The sequence below is a fragment of the Vicia villosa genome, linkage group LG1 (genome assembly GCF_029867415.1).
Source record: "Vicia villosa cultivar HV-30 ecotype Madison, WI linkage group LG1, Vvil1.0, whole genome shotgun sequence".
NCBI classification, from domain to species: Eukaryota; Viridiplantae; Streptophyta; class Magnoliopsida; order Fabales; family Fabaceae; genus Vicia; species Vicia villosa.
In genome coordinates this window covers 250,358,857-250,377,492 of record NC_081180.1, presented here as the reverse complement: position 1 = coordinate 250,377,492, position 18,636 = coordinate 250,358,857, and positions in this window count along the sequence as shown.

Genomic DNA, 18,636 nt, shown 5'->3' with positions numbered 1-18,636 from the left:
GTGCCAATTTGTTTACGGTGATTTCCGGTAAACAACCGCTAGTCTTCCAAACTATAATAAATATGATTTGGTTACTCGCAGGATCGACTAGATTGATCCTAGGACACATAGTCAAAAAGATTGTTATCAATGTTCATTTGAACCATATTCATGATTCGTCTTCTTCAATAAGCGTTGTTCGATTAAAGAACAAGTAATCTTGATAATCACTTTGTTATATGTAAGTATGATTTCAATGAAAAGATAAGTAACATAACATATGAAACTAAAAGGACTGTTAAAACGTAAAGAATCTTAGAATGCAGAAACGTTAAAGACTTTGAAAATAAATGACATGAAAGTAATTCGAAAGTAAATGACATTAAAGTAAAGATACAGAAATGTAAATGGCAAGAAGTAAATGGAATGCAGTAATTCTGAAAGATATTTGAAAATGAAAGATAATACACATGTATTAAAGTGGTGGTGTCATACGTACATTTTCTCAGCGAACTCTTTCTCTTAACACTTGATACTAGAGTAAATATGTGAGTGATTTGTACAAAATGAACACACAGAATCCTAACATTAAGACTCCTATTTATACTAGTTTCGACCTTAACGGTCCTACACTAATCTGCTGCCACGTCTCTCATAAGAACTTCCAGCGACGCCATCTGTTACTTGGACAGTTACAAAACCGTCTTCGAATTTCAAATCTTCCCGCCTGAGTCCGTCTTCGACGCGTGGCAGTGTATTAAAAACACTACGAAAACACGCTAAGTAGTAATACTTGAATATATTTTATAAATTTTGTCTAAGTCCCCGAAGACACATACTTTCACTAACTTTCAGTATTCATTATCTTCATAACGAACTTAGAAATCTTTATTCTCGAAGCATGGCCATCAGTAGCCATCTTTTATTTTTAAGGGATGGCCATCAGTAACCATCTTTCCTTCGATTTTCCACTTCTTCGAAGGACAAATATTACAAGACGAAATCTTCAGCTAACAAAGTCCCACCTACAGCTTCGGGCACAACCACGGGAACATTATGACCGCCATTCATCTGTTGCATCATCTGCAGCATGAACTGATTCTGCTGCAAAATTCATGGGAACACAACACATCCTGGACAGAAGAAGCACTTATAATATCTCATGGCTAGGTCGAGGATACGACCTGCTCTGATACCAACTGTAACACCCATATATAAATACATACATCAAAGCATATATGTATACATGAATCCAAGTATTTGGTACTGAAAATACTTATAAGTTCCTAGTCAACACATTATACATATTAATGCCCAAAATACAAAAGTTCTACCAATGGCATAATACATACAAGATGTTCAAAACAAAAGCTAAGAACTAGATCAAACAATGATCACAAAAGAAATCCACAACGGAAGCTTCGCTATATCCAAAAGAAACATAAGGAATAAGGAATCAAACTGCTTTCTCCTTACCCTTCGCGGAACCTGTAGTACCTGAAATCAATTTATAATGGGGTGAGATAAAATAATCTCAGTGAGATCCCTATCCTATGGATCCTCTCGGCTTTACAAGGTTCTAGTCTATCAATCTCAATTCAAAAAGGAACTAGACCTTGAGTCACACACTAACATTATATGGAATCATACATAGAGTTCAACAACTCAACCACAATATTACTAATCAGAAAACCGTTACCAAGGTATCCCTCTATTCCCGTCCCCTTCTACGTCTAGGAGGTGGCACGAGTCATGGATCCTTTGGGAAATCTTGACATACGAAATGGATTCGGACTCATGAGCCTTCCCTCATGAATCGTCACTTCACATGGCCTGTACACCATCACAAGTCTCTACCCTGTTAGGTTCCATTCGTACACAAAAGCGGGAATCAAACCTGCCAAGATTAATAGTGCCTCTCTGCACAGTGCCTCTCTGCACATGGAATGCCTATTAGCATTCAAAAGAAAAATAAAGAAATAAAGAAGTAAAGTAGTTCCGATTAGTACGTCATACAATGGTGATTGCTCACGCAAATCACTAGGCCTGTTAGCCTTTCTTCATAAAATTCTAAACACACGTATGTCCATATAATGTCTCATCCTAGGTTTTCTTTGTTAAGTTACACACACCTAACAAATCCTAGTTTTCCTCAGTTATCCTTTATTCATATAACAATGAAGTTATTCAAACCTCTTTGATATAACATATTATAACAAAGGCATATCCATCCACATGCAATAGGATTCAACCAACGATTATCATCATTTTCTATAAACAATGGCAATTTATCACAATTATAGAGTACATGTTCATCATACCAAAAGCACACCGTTCACATGGTTCCGAACGATAAATAACCCAAGTAATCAAGCAAACTCCCGACTCTCGATTAAATAAATCCCCTTTTGTTCCCAAAACCTACACTACTAGAAAGTACACGCTTCTAGCCTCCTACTGCTTCGAACGGCGATTAAAACAGAGTTACGGTTCAAAAGTTATGGTCGAAACAATTTATTTCAATAAACTAAATTTTGTTAAGAAAAGGCTTCAGTTCGCGCCGCCAACAGTTATTCGCGCCGCCAACCTCGGGCAGTGGAAAACCTCACAAAATTCCCATAGTGTTCGCGCCGCGAACTCTTGTACGCGCCGCGTACAGATGGCAGAACCAAAACCCCAAAATTCTTCTGCATGGTTCGCGCCGCTACCTATAGTTCGCGCCGCGAAGCGCGCGAAAACAGAATTTCCAGCTCTGTTATCTTGCTTAATCCCATGGTTCAATCCAACCATTTCCACATCTAAACCTGTTCCAAACAACACTAAAGCCTAGAAACAACACACACATGGTACACTTGTGATTTACAACACTCAATCATGAACATTCAAGATTTGATTCAAAACCTAGGTTTTTCTATAAAAACCCCAAAAGCAAAACTTATGATTTTCATCCATAATTCAAAAGCTATAAGTTTCTAACTAGAACCCACCTCGATTACGAGTCGTTGATGACAAAGATGAGTCGATTTGGCGGAGAAGTGATGAAGATCCAAGCTTTTCCTCTTTTCTCCTCTTGCTCTTCCTTCTCTCTACTTCTTCTCTCTAATTTTGCCTTTTGTTGTAGAATGAAGAAGAAAAGCAAAAAGGAAGGAATATAAGAAAAAAAAGTCTTAAGTTAATACTACTAACTTAAATGTCCAAAAGTATCTCTAATGCACCAATTAATAAAACCTCAGTGTCAGCTAATAGCATTAGAGCATATTATTAAATACGGGGTATTACAATGTTAGTCGACTTTTTTGGAGAAGGGAATGAAATTCTAGAAATTTCATCTAATAGTCCATGTTTTAAAAGAAGGGATAGAAATTTAAAAACTTCCATATGATAGTCCACATATTTGGAGAAGGGAAAGAAATGTAATAAATTCCATATGATAGTCGATGTTTTTGTAGAAGGAAAATAAATTCAAGAAATTGCATATGATAGGCAACTTTTTTAGAGAAGGGAAAGAAATTCCAAAAATTGCATATGATAGTCCATGTATTTGGAGAAGAAAAAGAAATTCCAGAAATTTCATATGATAATCCACGTCTATGGAGAAGGGAAAGGAATTTCTGAAGTTGCATATGTCAGTCCACTTTTTTGGAGAAGGGAAAGAAATTCCATAAATTCCATATGATAGTCCATGTTTTTGGAGAAGAAAAAGAAATTCCAGAAATTTCATATGATAGTCCACTTCTATGGATAAGGGTAAGGAATTCCTGAAATTGTATATGTTAGTCCACTTTTCTGGAGAAGGGAAAGAAATTCTAGAAATTTCATCTGATAGTCCACGTTTTTAAAGAAGGGATAGAAATTTAAAAACTTCCATATGATAGTCCACATATTTGGAGAAGGGAAAGAAATTTAATAAATTCCATATGATAGTCGATGTTTTTGTAGAAGGAAAATAAATTCAAGAAATTGCATATGATAGGCAACTTTTTTAGAAATGGGAAAGAAATTCCAAAAATTGCATATGAGAGTCCATGTATTTGGAGAAGAAAAAGAAATTCCATAAATTTCATATGATAGTCCACGTCTATAGGGAAGGGAAAGGAATTTTTGAAATTGCATATGTCAGTCCACTTTTTTGGAGAAGGGGAAGAAATTCCGGAAATTACATATGATAGTCCACGCTTTTAGAGAAGGGATAGAAATTTCACAATTGCTTATGATAGTCCACGTTTTTGGAGAAGGGAAAAAAATTCCATAAATTCCATATGATAGTCCACGTTTTTGGAGAAGGAAAATAAATTCAAGAAATTGCATATGTTAGACCACGTTTTTAGAGAAGGGAAAGAAATTTTATAAGTTGCATATGATAGTCAATGTATTTGGAGAAGAAAAAGAAATTCCATATATTTCATATGATAGTCCATGTTTATAAAGAAGGTAAAGGAATTCTAGAAATTGCATATGTTAGTTCACCTTTTTGGAATAGGGAAAGAAATTCCGTAAATTACATATAATAGTTCACGTTTTTAGAGAAGGGATTGGAATTTCAGAAATTGCTTATGATAGTCCACATTTTTGGAGAAGGGAAGAAAATCCAGAAATTCCATATGATATTCCATGTTTTTGGAGAAGGAAAAGAAATTTAAGAAATTGCATATGATAGACCACGTTTTTAGAGAAGGGAAAGAAATTCCATAAGTTGCAAATGATAGTCAAGATTTTTGGAGAAGAAAAAGAAACTCCAGATATTTCATATGATAGTCCACGTTTATAGAGAAAGGAAAGGAATTCTAGAAATTGCATATGTTAGTCCACTTTTTTGGAGTAGGGAAAGAAAATCTAGAAATTGCATATGAGTGTCCACGTTTTTAGAGAAGGTATTTGAATTTCAGAAATTGCTTATGAAAGTCCACATTTTTGGAGAAGGATAATAAAATCCAGAAATTCCATATGATAGTCCACGTTTTTTGAGAAGGAAAAAATTTAGGAAATTGCATATGATAGACCATGTTTTTAGAGAAGGCAAAGAAATTCCATAAATTGCATATGATAGTCCATGTTTTTGGAGAAGAAAAAGAAATTCCATAAATTTCATATGATAGTCCACTTCTATGGATAAGGGTAAGGAATTCCTAAAATTGTATATGTTAGTCCACTTTTCTGGAGAAGGGAAAGGAATTCTAGAAATTTCATCTGATAGTCCATGTTTTTAAAGAAGGGATAGAAATTTAAAAACTTCCATATGATAGTCCACATATTTGGAGAAGGGAAAGAAATTTAATAAATTCCATATGATAGTCGATGTTTTTGTAGAAGGAAAATAAATTCAAGAAATTGCATATGATAGGCAACTTTTTTAGAAAAGGGAAAGAAATTCCAAAAATTGCATATGAGAGTCCATGTATTTGGAGAAGAAAAAGAAATTCCAGAAATTTCATATGATAGTCCACGTCTATGGGGAAGGGAAAGGAATTCCTGAAATTGCATATGTTAGTCCATTTTTTTGGAGAAGGGAAAGAAATTCCGGAAATTGCATATGATAGTCCAAGTTTTTAGAGAAGGGATAGAAATTTCATCATTGCTTATGATAGTCCACGTTTTTGGAGAAGGGAAAGAAATTCCATATGATAGTCCACGTTTTTGGAGAAGGAAAAGAAATTCAAGAAATTGCATATGATAGACCACGTTTTTAGAGAAGGGAAAGAAATTCCGTATTATGCATATGATAGTCAATGTTTTGGAGAAGAAATATAAATTCCAGATATTTCATATGATAGTCCACGTCTATAAAGAAGGTAAAGGAATTCTAGAAATTGCATATGTTAGTCCACTATATTGAAATAGGGAAAGAAATTTCATAAATTGCATATGATAGGCCACATTTTTAGAGAAGGGATTGGAATTTCAGAAATTGCTTATGAAAGTCCATATTTTTGGAGAAGGGGAAGAAAATCCAGAAATTCCATATGATAGTTCACGTCTTTGGAGAAGGAAAAGAAATTTAAGAAATTGCATATGATAGACCACGTTTTTAGGGAAGTGAAAGAAATTTCATAAACTGTATAAGATAGCCCATGTATTTGGAGAAGAAAAAGAAATTTCATAAATTTCCTATGATAGTCCACGTCTATATAGAAGGGAAAGGAATTCTAGAAATTGCATATGTTAGTCCACTCTTTTGGAGAAGGGAAAGAAATTCCAGAAATTGTATATGATAGTCAACGTTTTTAGAGAAGGTGTTGAAATTTCCGAAATTCCTTACAATAATCCACATTTTTGGAGAAGGGCAAGAAATTCCATATGATAGTCCACGTTTTTGGAGAAGGAAATGATATTAAAGAAATTGCATATGATTGACCATGTTTTTAGAGAAGGCAAAGATATTCCATAAATTGCATATGATAGTCCATATTTTTGGAGAAGAAAAAGAAATTCCAGAAATTTCATATGATAGTCCACGTCTATGTAGAAGGGAAAGGAATTCCAAAAATTGCATATGTTAGTCCACTTTTTTGGAGAAGGGAAGGAAATTCCAAAAAATGCATATAATAGTCCACGTTTTTAAAGAAGGGATAGAATTTTAAATAATTCCATATGATAGGCCACATTTTTAAAGAAGGGATCGAAATTTCAAAAATTCTATATGATAGTCCATGTGTTTGGAGAAGGAAAAGAAATTCAAGAAATTGCATATGATAAACCACATTTCATATGATAGTCCACGTCTATGGAGAAAGGAAAGGAATTCCTGAAATTGCATATGATAGTCCATGTTTTTAGAAAAGGGATAGAAATTTCAGAATTTCTTATGATAGTCCACATTATTGGAGAAGGGAAAGAAATTCCATAAATTCCATATGATTGTCCACGTTTTTTGTAGAAGGAAAAGAAATTCAATAAATTGCATATGATAGACCACGTTTTTAGAGAAGAGAAAGAAATTCCATAAATTGGATATGATTGTCCATGTTTTTGGAGAAGAGAAAGAAATTCCAGAAATTTCATATGATAGTTCACGTCTATAGAGAAGGGAAAAGAATTCTAGAAATTGCATATGTTAGTCCATTCTTTTGGAGAAGGTAAATAAATTCCAGATATTGCATACGATACTCCACGTTATTAGATATGGGATTGAAATTTCCGAAATTCCTTATAATAGTCCATATTTTATGAGAAGTGAAAGAAATTCCAGGAATTCCATATGATAATCCACGTTTTTGGAGAGGGAAAAGAAATACAAGAAATTGCATATGATAGACCATGTTGTTAGAAAAGGGAAAGAAATTCCATAAATTCCATATGATAGTCCATGTTTTTAGAGAAGAAAAAGAAATTCCAGAAATTTTATATGTGAGTCCACGTCTGTAGAGAAGGGAATGGAATTCTAGAAATTGCATATGTTAGTCCTACTTTTTGGAGTAGGGAAATAAATTCTAGAAATTGCATATAATAGTCAACATTTTTAGAGAAGGGATTGGAGTTTCAGAAATTGCTTATGATAGTCCATATTTTTGGAGAAGGGGAACAAAATCGAGAAATTCCATATGATAGTCCATATTTTTGGAGATGGAAAAGAAATTTAAGAAAGTACATATCATAGACCATGTTTTTAGAGAAGGGAAAGAAATTTCATTAGTTGCATATGATAGTCAATGATTTTGGAGAAGAAAAAAAATTCCAAATATTTCATATAATAGTCCACGTTTATAGAGAAGGGAAATGAATTCTAGAAATTGCATATGTTAGTCCACTTTTTTGGAGTAGGGAAAGAATTTCCAGAAATTGCATATGATTGTCCACGTTTTTAGAGAAGGGATTGGAATTTCAGAAATTGCTTATGATAGTCCACATTTTTGGAGAAGGAGAAGAAAATCCATAAATTTCATATGATAGTCCACATTTTTGGAGAAGGAAAAAAATTTAGGAAATTGCATATGATAGACCATGTTTTTAGAGAAGGGAAAGAAATTCCATAAATTGGATATGATTGTCCATGTTTTTGAAGTAGAGAAAGAAATTCTAGAAATTTCATATGATAGTCCACGTCTATAGAGAAGGGAAAGGAATTCCAGAAATTGTATATGTTAGTCCACTTTTTTGGAGAAAGGAGAGAAATTCCGGAAATTGCATATGATAGTCCACGTTTTTAGAAAAAGGATAGAAATTTCAGAATTGCTTATGATAGTCCACATTTTTGGAGAAGGGAAAGAAATTCCAGAATTTCCATATGATAGACCACGTTTTTCAAGAAGGAAAAGAGATTCAAAAAATTGCATATGATAGACCGCGTTTTTAGAGAAGGGAAAGAAATTCCATAAGTTGCATATGATAGTCAATGTTTTTGGAGAAGAAATAAAAATTCCAGATATTTCTTATGATAGTCCACGTCTATAAAGAAGGTAAAGGAATTCTAGAAATTGCATATGTTAGTCCACTTTATTGGAATAGAGAAAGAAATTCCAGAAATTGCATATGATAGGCCACATTTTTAGAGAAAGGATAGGAATTTCAGAAATTGCTTATGAAAGTCCACATTTTTGGAGAAGGGGAAGAAAATCCAGAAATTCCATATGATCGTCCACGTCTTTGGAGAAGGAAAAGAAATTTAAGAAATTTCTTATGATAGACCACGTTTTTCGAGAAGGGAAAGAAATTCCATGATCTGCATATGATAGTCCATGTATTTGGAGAAGAAACTGAAATTTCACAAATTTCATATGATAGTCCAAGTTATATAGAAGGGAAAGGAATTCTAGAAATTGCATATGTTAGTCGACTCTTTTGGGGAAGGGAAAGAAATTCCCGAAATTGTATATGATAGTGTAAGTTTTTAGAGAAGGGATTGAAATTTCCGAAATTCCTTACGATAATACACATTTTTGAAGAAGGGCAGGAAATTCCAGAAATTCCATATGATAGTCCACGTTTTTGGCGAAGGAAAAGATATTCAAGAAATTGCATATGATTGACCATGTTTTTGGAGATGGAAAAGAAATTCCATAAATTACATATGATAGTCCATATTTTTGGAGAAGAAAAAGAAATTCCAGAAATTTCATACGATAGTCCACGTCTATGGAGAAGGGAAAGGAATTCCAAAAATTGCATATGTTAGTCCACTTTTTTGGAGAAGGGAAAGAAATTCTAGAAATTGCATATGATAGTCTACGTCTTTAAAGAAGGGATAGAAATTTAAATAATTCCATATGATAGGCCACATTATTGGAGAAGGGTTCGAAATTTCAAAAATTCTATATGATAGTCCATGTTTTTGGAGATGGAAAAGAAATTCAAGAAATTGCATATGATAAACCACGTTTTTAGAAAGAAATTCCATAAATTGGATATGATTGTCCATGTTTTTGGAGAAGAGAAAGAAATTCCAGAAATTTCATATGATAGTCCACGTTTATAGAGAAGGGAAAATAATTCTAGAAATTGCATATGTTAGTCCACTCTTTTGGAGAAGGGAAAGAAATTCCAGAAATTGCATACAATACTCCATGTTTTTAGATATGGGATTGAAATTTCCGAAATTTCTTATTATAGTCCACATTTTCGGAGAAGGGAAAGAAATTCCAAGAATCCCATATGATAATCCTCGTTTTTTGAGAGGGAAAAGAAATTCAAGAAATTTCATATGATAGACCGTGTTTTTAGAAAAGGGAAAGAAATTCCATAAATTCCATATGATAGTCCATATTTTTGGAGAAGAAAAAGAAATTCCTGAAATTTTATATGGTAGTCCACGTCTGTAGAGAAGGGAAGGGAATTCTAGAAATTGCATATGTTAGTCCACCTTTTTGGAGTAGGGAGAGAAATTCAAGAAATTGCATATAATAGTCCACGTTTTTAGAGAAGGGGTTGGAGTTGTAGAAATTGCTTATGATAGTCCACATTTTTGGAGCAGGGGAAGAAAATCCAGAAATTCCATATGATTGTCCATGTTTTTGGAGAAGGAAAAGAAATTTATTAAATTGTATATGATAGACCATGTTTTTAGAGAAGGGAAAGAAATTCCATAAGTTGCATATGATAGTCCATATATTTGGAGAAGAAAAAGAAATTCCAGAAATTTCATATGATAGTCCACTTCTATGGAGAAGGGAGAGGAATTTCAAAAATTGCATATGTTAGTCCTCTTATTTGGAGAAGGGAAAGAAATTCCAGAAATTGCATATGATAGCTCACGTTTTTAAAGAAGGGATAGAAACTTAATTAATTCCATATGATAGGCCACATTATTGAAGAAGGGATCGAAATTTCAAAAATTATATATGATAGTCCCTGTTTTTGGAAAAGGATAAGAAATTCAAGAAATTGCATATGATAAACAACGTTTTTAGAGAAGGGGAAGAAATTCCATAAACTGCATATGGTTGTCCATGTTTTTAGAAAAGGGATAGAAATTTCATAATTGCTTATGATAGTCCATATTTTTGGAAAAGGGAAAGAAATTCCATAAATTCCATATGATAGTCCATATTTTTGGAGAAGGAAAAGAAATTCAAGAAATTGCATATGATAGACCACATTTTTAGAGAAGGGAAAGAAATTCCATAAATTGGATATGATTGTCCATGTTTTTGTAGAAGAGAAAGAAATTCCATAAATTTCATATGATAGTCCACGTCTATAGAGAAGGGAAAAGAAATTCTAGAAATTGCATATAATAATTCACGTTTTTAGAGAAGGGATTGGAGTTGCAGAAATTGCTAGTGATAGTCCACATTTTTGGAGAAGGGGAAGAAAATCCACAAATTCCAAATGATAGTCCATGTTTTTGGAGAAGGAAAATAAATTTAAGAAATTGCATATGATAGACCATGTTTTTAGAGAAGGGAAAGAAATTCCATAAGTTGCATATGATAGTCAATGTTTTTTGAGAAGAAAAAGAAATTCCAAATATTTCATATGATAGTCAACGTTTATAGAGAAGGGAAAGAAATTCTAGAAATTGTATATGTTAGTCCACTTTTTTGGTGTAGGGAAAAAATTCCAAAAATTGCATATGATTGTTCACGTTTTTAGAGAAGGGATTGGAATTTCAGAAATTGCTTAAGATAGTCCACATTTTTGGAGAAGGAGAAGAAAATCCATAAATTCTATATGATAGTCCACGTTTTTGGAGAAGGAAAAAAATTTAGGAAATTGCATATGATAGACCACGTTTTTTGAGAAGGGAAAGAAATTCCATAAATTGGATATGATTGTCTATGTTTTTGGAGTAGAGACAGAAATTCCAGAAATTTCATATGATAGTCCACATCTATATAGAAAGGAAAAGAATTCTAGAAATTGCATATGTTAGTCCACTCTTTTGGAGAAGGGAAAGAAATTCCAGAAATTGCATATGATACTCCACGTTTTTAGATATGGGATTGAAATTTTCGAAATTCCTTACGATAATCCACATTTTTGGAGAAGGGAAAGAAATTCAAGAAATTCCATATGATAATCCACGTTTTTGAAGAAGGAAAAGAAATTCAAGAAATTGCATATGATAGACCATAAAGAAATTCCAAAAATTTAATATGTTAGTCCACCTTTTTGTAGTAGGGAAAGAAATTCCAGAAATTGCATATAATAGTCCACGCTTTTAGAGAATGGATTGGAATTTCTGAAATTGCTTATGATAGTCCACATTTTTGGAGAAGGGGAAGAAAATCCAAAAATTCCATATGATAGTCCATGTTTTTGGAGAAGGAAAAAAATTTAAGAAATTGCATACGATAGACCACGTTTTTAGAGAAGGGAATGAAATTCCATAAATTGCATATGATAGTGCATGTTTTAGGAGAAGAAAAAGAAATTCTAGAAATTTCATATGATAGTCCATGTCTATAGAGAAGGGAAAGGAATTCATGAAATTTCATATGTTAGTCCAATTTTTTCGAGAAGGGAAAGAAATTTCAGAAATTGCATATGATAGTCCACGTTTTTAGAGAAGGGGTTGAAATTTATGAAATTCCTTACGATAGTTCAAATTTTTGGAGAAAGGAAAGAAATTCCATATGATAGTCCACGTTTTTGGAGAAAAAAAATAATTTCAAGAAATTGCATATGATAGACCACGTTGTTAGAGAAGGGAAAGAAATTCCATAAATTGCATATGATAGTCTATGTTTTTAGAGAAGAAAAAGAAATTCAATATCATGAATGTCGAAAAGTATTACATTTCATATGGAAGTGCATCGACTACCAATGCACATTTGTTAGAAAAACAATAAAGATTGTATGACTACAAATTTCAAGAGAGTACTCAAACACTATGAATAAAAGGAGGACAATATTCCTTAGTTATCAATTATTGGTTTGGTTATTGTGATGGCACCAAATAATTGTATTTTTATTTATTTTTTTCATTTGAAATTTTATGGTTCATGAATTTATTAATTCCGACTATATAATGTTGGTAATAAAATTATATCAAAATTAATAATCTTTTAACTCGGTTGTCTTTTTCTCTTTTAATTTTAGATGTTTTGTCATAGCCTTCAACTTAGGCTAATCACATTTTATTTTAATCCTCACTATTTATCATATATATATATATATATATATATATATATATATATATATATATATATATATATATATATATATATATATATATATATATATATATGGGTTAATGAACTTTTTCGTCCCTTTAAATATTTCAAATTTCGTTTTTAGTCCCTCCAAAATTTTCCTTCAAGAAATCGTCCCTTCAAAATTTTTCTTCCGAACTATTGGTCCCTAACGTCAAATTTCGTAGCTAATCGGTGGCTAAAGTCGTAGCTAATCTCTAGCAAATTTGACGTTAGGGACCAATAATTTAGACGAAAAATTTTGAAGGGACGATTTCTTAAAGGAAAATTTTGGAGGGACTAAAAACGAAATTTGCAATATTTAGAGGGATCAAAAAGTTCATTAACCCTATATATATATATATATATATATATATATATATATGAAGAGCTTAAAGGGACGCTTGAATCTCATGAACAACGAGTGGCTGAAATAGCAGTAAGGAAGTCGAAGAGTGATGTAGCTTTGCAGTCTCAGTCGGCAAACAAAGGCAAAGGAAGTTGGAATGGAAATAAAGGTAGAGGTGGCCACAACAATTCAATTGGTTGAAGTCAGCAAGAAGGAAGTTGGTCGAATCATAGAAAATCCTCATACCAAAGCAACCAAAGAGGTGGTGCTGCAGGTAAAGGAAGAGGTGGTGGTTGAAAGCCTGACAAGAGTCACATTCAGTGTTTAAATTGTCAGAAGTATGGTCACTATTCTACAAAGTGTCCAGAAAAGAATAAGGATCAAGAAAGTTATACAAAGTTTGCGAAACAAGAAGAAGAATAAGAGATGATGTTGATGGTCACAACAAAAGATGAAGATAAATTCAAGGATCAATGGTACTTGGATTCAAGATGCTCATCACACATGTCTGGAAGGAAAGATTGGTTTGTCAACATAAAGCCCTCAATGAACAACATGGTGAAATTCCCAAATGACAATACTTTAGCAGGTGAAGGTATTGGAGACGTTCTAATTATGAGGAAAGATGGAAAAAGGTCAGTAATTTCCAATGTATTGTACATACCAGGCATGAAGAGCAACTTGCTCAGCATTGGGCAGTTATTCGAAAAGAACTACAAAGTATCGATCGAAGACAAGATTATGAGAGTCTTCGATGCAGGTGGAAGGTTAATCTTGAAGGCTCTTATGTCTCAAAATAGAACCTTCAAGATCGAACTCGATGTGATGGAGCACAAGTGCCTTTCGACTGCAACTAGCAGAGATGAATGGATGTGGCACTATCGACTAAGTCATCTCAACTTCAAAGACATCAGAGACTTGAAAAGAAAGAATATGGTTTTAGGACTGCCAAAAATCAACATTCCAAACGAGGTATGTGAGGATTGTGTGCAGGCGAAGCAGCACAAGAAAAGCTTCAGCAAGAATGCAGGAAGTAAGTCGAAGGCTATTCTCGAAATCATATACTATGATGTATATGGTCCTATCCAGGTGGATTTGAATGGAGGTAACAAATACTTTGTTACATTCAAAGATGATTTCAGTCGAAAACTGTGGACTTACCTAATCAAGAAGAAAAGTGAAGTGATTGAGGTATTTGTCAAGTTTAAATCGATGGTCGAAAGACAAAGTGGGCGAAAGCTCAAGGTTTTGAGAACTGATGGTGGTGGAGAATATGTGTCGAAAGACTTCGACATATTATGTGAGAAAGAAGGGACTGTGCATGAGGTGGTGCCACCCTACACTCCACAGCAGAATGGAACTGCGGAAAGGGAGAAACGAACCATCATGAATATGTTGAGAAGTATGTTGAAAGGCAAGCATTTACCAAAAGAGTTTTGGGGTGAAGCTGTGTCGACCGCAAAATATATTCTGAAAAGGTGTCTGAAGAAGAAGCTAGAAGGAATTACTCCAAAAGAATGTTGGTATGGTGTGAATCCTAGCTTGAGTCATTTGAAAGTATTTGGATCTATAGCACATAGACATGTGCCAGATCAGTTGAGAAGAAAACTTGATGAAAAGTCGAGTCAGATGATCCTAATAGGATATCATTCGACTGGAGGTTACAAATTGTTCGATCCAGTGAATAAGAGAGTGGTGATTAGTAGGAACATGATCATAGATGAGCTTAAAGAGTGGGATTGGACTGAAAATGTCAAAAAAAATCAGTGGGAATGTTACTCGAAGAACCATAAACTCTAGTCGAAAGAGAAGTTCGACAAGAGGAGGTTAGAGATTAACCATATACAAGCAGACCTCAGAGAACAAGACACATGCCTGCAAGGTTGTAAGATTGTGTGATTACATCAGATGATGTGGTCAATGATGAAGGTGAGCTAGTACATTATGCTTTCTACACAAATATCAAACCTGTTAATGCAACTGAGACATTGAAGGATTTGAAGTGGGTAAAAGCTATGAATGAAGAAGTGAAGTCCATCGAAGACAGCAATACTTGGTCACTTGTAGAATTGCCTCAAGGCAAAAAGGCAATTAATGTCAAGTGGGTATACAAAGTGAAGATAAATCCCAAAGGGGAAATAACTCGACATAAAGCAAAGCCCGTGGCGAATGGATTTCTTCATAAGGAAGGAATCGACTTCGATGAAGTTTTTTCACTTGTTTCAAGGATCGAAACAATCAGGTTGGTTGTTGGTCTAGCAGAAATAAACAGTTGGCTCATATGTCAGATGGACGTGAAGTGTGCATTCCTAAATGGACCCATAGACGAAGAAGTCTATGTTGCACAACCAGTTGGGTTTGTGAAACATGGCGAAGAGAGAAAGGTGTACAGGCTTCATAAAGCCCTGTATGGATTGAAATAAGCTCCAAGAGCTTGGAATAAAAAGATCAACGGTTTCCTAAGGGATAAGGAATTTTTGAAGTGCACAACTGAACATGGAGTATATGTAAGAAGAAGCAAGAATGAATTGCGTATACTATGTCTCTATGTCGATGACTTGTTAATAATAGGTAGCTGCAAGAAAGAGATCGAAGACTTCAAAGGTAATATCAGCAAGGAATTCAAAATGTCAGATCTGGGCGATATTTCATATTTCCTTGGCATTGAATTCTACAAGAGTAGTAGAGGCTTGATGATGCATCAAAGAAGATATGCAAGTGAAATTTTCAAGAGATTTGAGATGGAAGAATGCAACTCGACTTCGACACCTGCAGAACCATGACTGCAACTGTTGAAAGATGTAGATGAATATGATGTCGACCCAACCTAGTACAAAGGACTTATTGGGTCATTAATATACCTTTGTCATACAAGGCCTGACTTAGCATACAGTGTGGGTATGGTAAGTAGATTCATGCAAAAGCCAAAGGTATCACACCTAGCAGCGGCAAAGAGGATACTAAGGTATCTAAAAGGAACTCTTGACTATGGCATTCTGTTTCCTGAATCTAATAAAGGAAAAGAATGCAAGTTAGTAGGATACACTGATTCGAGTTGGTTTAGTGATGCTGAGGATCGAAAATTCACAGTTGGTTATGTGTTCATGCTAGGTGGTGCACCAGTTGCTTGGAGTTCGAGAAAGGAACCAGTAGTGACATTATCATCATGCAAAGCAGAGTACATAGATGCTTCCCTTTGTGCATGTCAAGCAACATGGATGGTGAACTTGGTCGAAGAGATGACAGGTAAATATCATGGAGCAATTACCATGAAGATCGAAAACATGTCAGCAATCAACTTGACAAAGAACCCAATAGCACATGGTCAAAGCAAGCACATCGAAATGAGGTTCCATTATCTTTGAGAGCAGGTAGCAGATGGGAAGATAAGAATCAAATTGTAGATATCATGACGAAGGGAGTGCAAGTCGAAGTGTTCAGAAGACTTAGAGTTGTGATGAACATATATAGATTAGACACAATAAATTAGGTGGTTGTTAAATTGTAATTTCTTGTGTCAAAAAGATTTGTTTTGTTTAGAAGTGTGGAAACAGTTTGTTACACACAGATTTGTTTTAGATCTAGATAGATTTAATTTAGATTTAAATTAGATTAGATTTGATTTAGTTCAAAAATAGGTATTTTAGGCTTTTATAGTTTTGGGTTTTTGCTTAGGAAGTAAGCTAACTTAAATCTATAAATAGGGAGTAACCCTCATTATTTTGTAATCAAGTCAAAAAGGTTGTATTCACAGAATTTGCAGTTACAATAAATAATAAAATTTTTCACTATTTGTGGACAGAGAGTTACTCTGCAGAAACCCTAACCACTTTTCTTCTTTAAATTTCTTTTCTCTTTTCATTGTTATCGTGTGGTGATAACAATCTTGTTCATCAAGATTGATAAAAATTCATCATAGATTTTGGTGGATTTCCAACAAATGTGACTAATGGACTTTATGTGAATGATAATGTTGATGAACAAAATTTAATATTCATTCCCTAAGATCAAATGTTTTTATTTATATCCATTATTTATATGTTCAACTTGTGCTTAACTATGTTGTCAAACTGATGATAAATTTTGCGTACAAATAGCTTTTTCATATTAACTATTTTTAATAGTAAATAAAATACTATGAATCTCTCTTTGATCAAAGGTTGAACACTTAATTTTAAAAAGAATAAATTCTATTGATTAGAAAGTTTTGTAAGATACTATTTAATGTGTTAAAAGGACAAACTTAGGGATTATTAGTTTAGTCTGCTTGTAGTTTGGATCCTCTGGATCAGCTTGTACCCAACTGTTTTTTTGATATATAAATTCATTATTTGCTCAAAATAAAAAAAATAAAAAAGACAAACATAACACATTAATCTACTTAAGATACATTACTTTATTATAATAATTTAAAGATGTTTTCACAATTTTTCAAGCGTTAAAAGAGAGTAATTTATTTTAATTTACCATGAATTTTATACCTATAAATTAATCATATCATATTCTATTTATAACATGCAAAAAGAGAAAATATGGCTAAAACTCTCAAAATTGTTCATTTTATGATTTTATTTATTTATGTATTTTCTCTTGCAAGAAACATTTCCGGTAAGATGCTTTTCCATCCTTTTCAAATTTGATCATTACTTTTTACTTTGAACACAATTTTTTATCTTGTTTTTTTTACAATATTTTTAATTTCTTTTTTCATTACAGCAATAATTGAATGTAAAACAGATGCAGATTGTAAGAAAAAGTTGCCTAAAAGTTGGAAGTGCATTGACAACCAATGCACATTTGTTAATCCTGCACGAGTAAGACTACCAAAAGAGTAAACAAACATGCGTTGTTACACAACTAGTAACAAATATGTGCGTTCATACGGATTATGGTCAGGACGCGTATTTTATAACGTTGAATCATTAAGTTGGGAATAACTATAAGTATTCATTTGATAAAAATATAGTATGTTTCTATTCCATAGTGGTCGAAACTGTTCATCAAAACTAAAAATTTAGAGATTTTTGTTCTTCATGACATTTTTTTGTTGTATAATCTCCCTTCTTTATAATTATTATATTTTTTTTTGTAAGCAAGAATATATTGAACAAAGGAACAAAAGTTCACCCGAAAACTTGTTACAAAGGAGAAGGCCAAAAAGAAGAGCCTTGAAAGAGAAATTATACACCAATTACAATCTACGATAAAATTAACAACGGATTTTTGTTAAACTCGTAAAATATACAATTGGGATGGTTAATTTTTCCTATGAAAGCCCATCTCCAAACTAAAGCCTTAACCTCCCAAACTATGTCGGAAACGTTCCACGTTTCGCCCCTATAAACGATATCGTTTCTAGTCAACCAAATAGTCCATGCCACCGCCAACCAAACGACCCCCTCCTTCCCTTTCTTGAAATTCCCTCTCTTGGCAAGCCGGTGCCAATTCAAGAACCCCTCTTGAAACGACGCAGACGAACAAAAATGGAAGCCTAACCACAATGCCACTTCTTTCCAAACCAAGTCCACACAGTGACAAACCATGAGAGAGTGGATAGAAGATTCAGCAACACACTCACAGAAAACGCATGAAGAAGTATTAAGATGAGACATACCTCTAGATGCTAAACGGTATTTTGTTGGCAATAAGTTTAGAAAGCAACGCCACTCGAAAACTCTAACCTTGTATGGAACTTCCGTCTTCCACAAGTGAACAAAATCCCCGTCGAAATGCTGAGGAGGA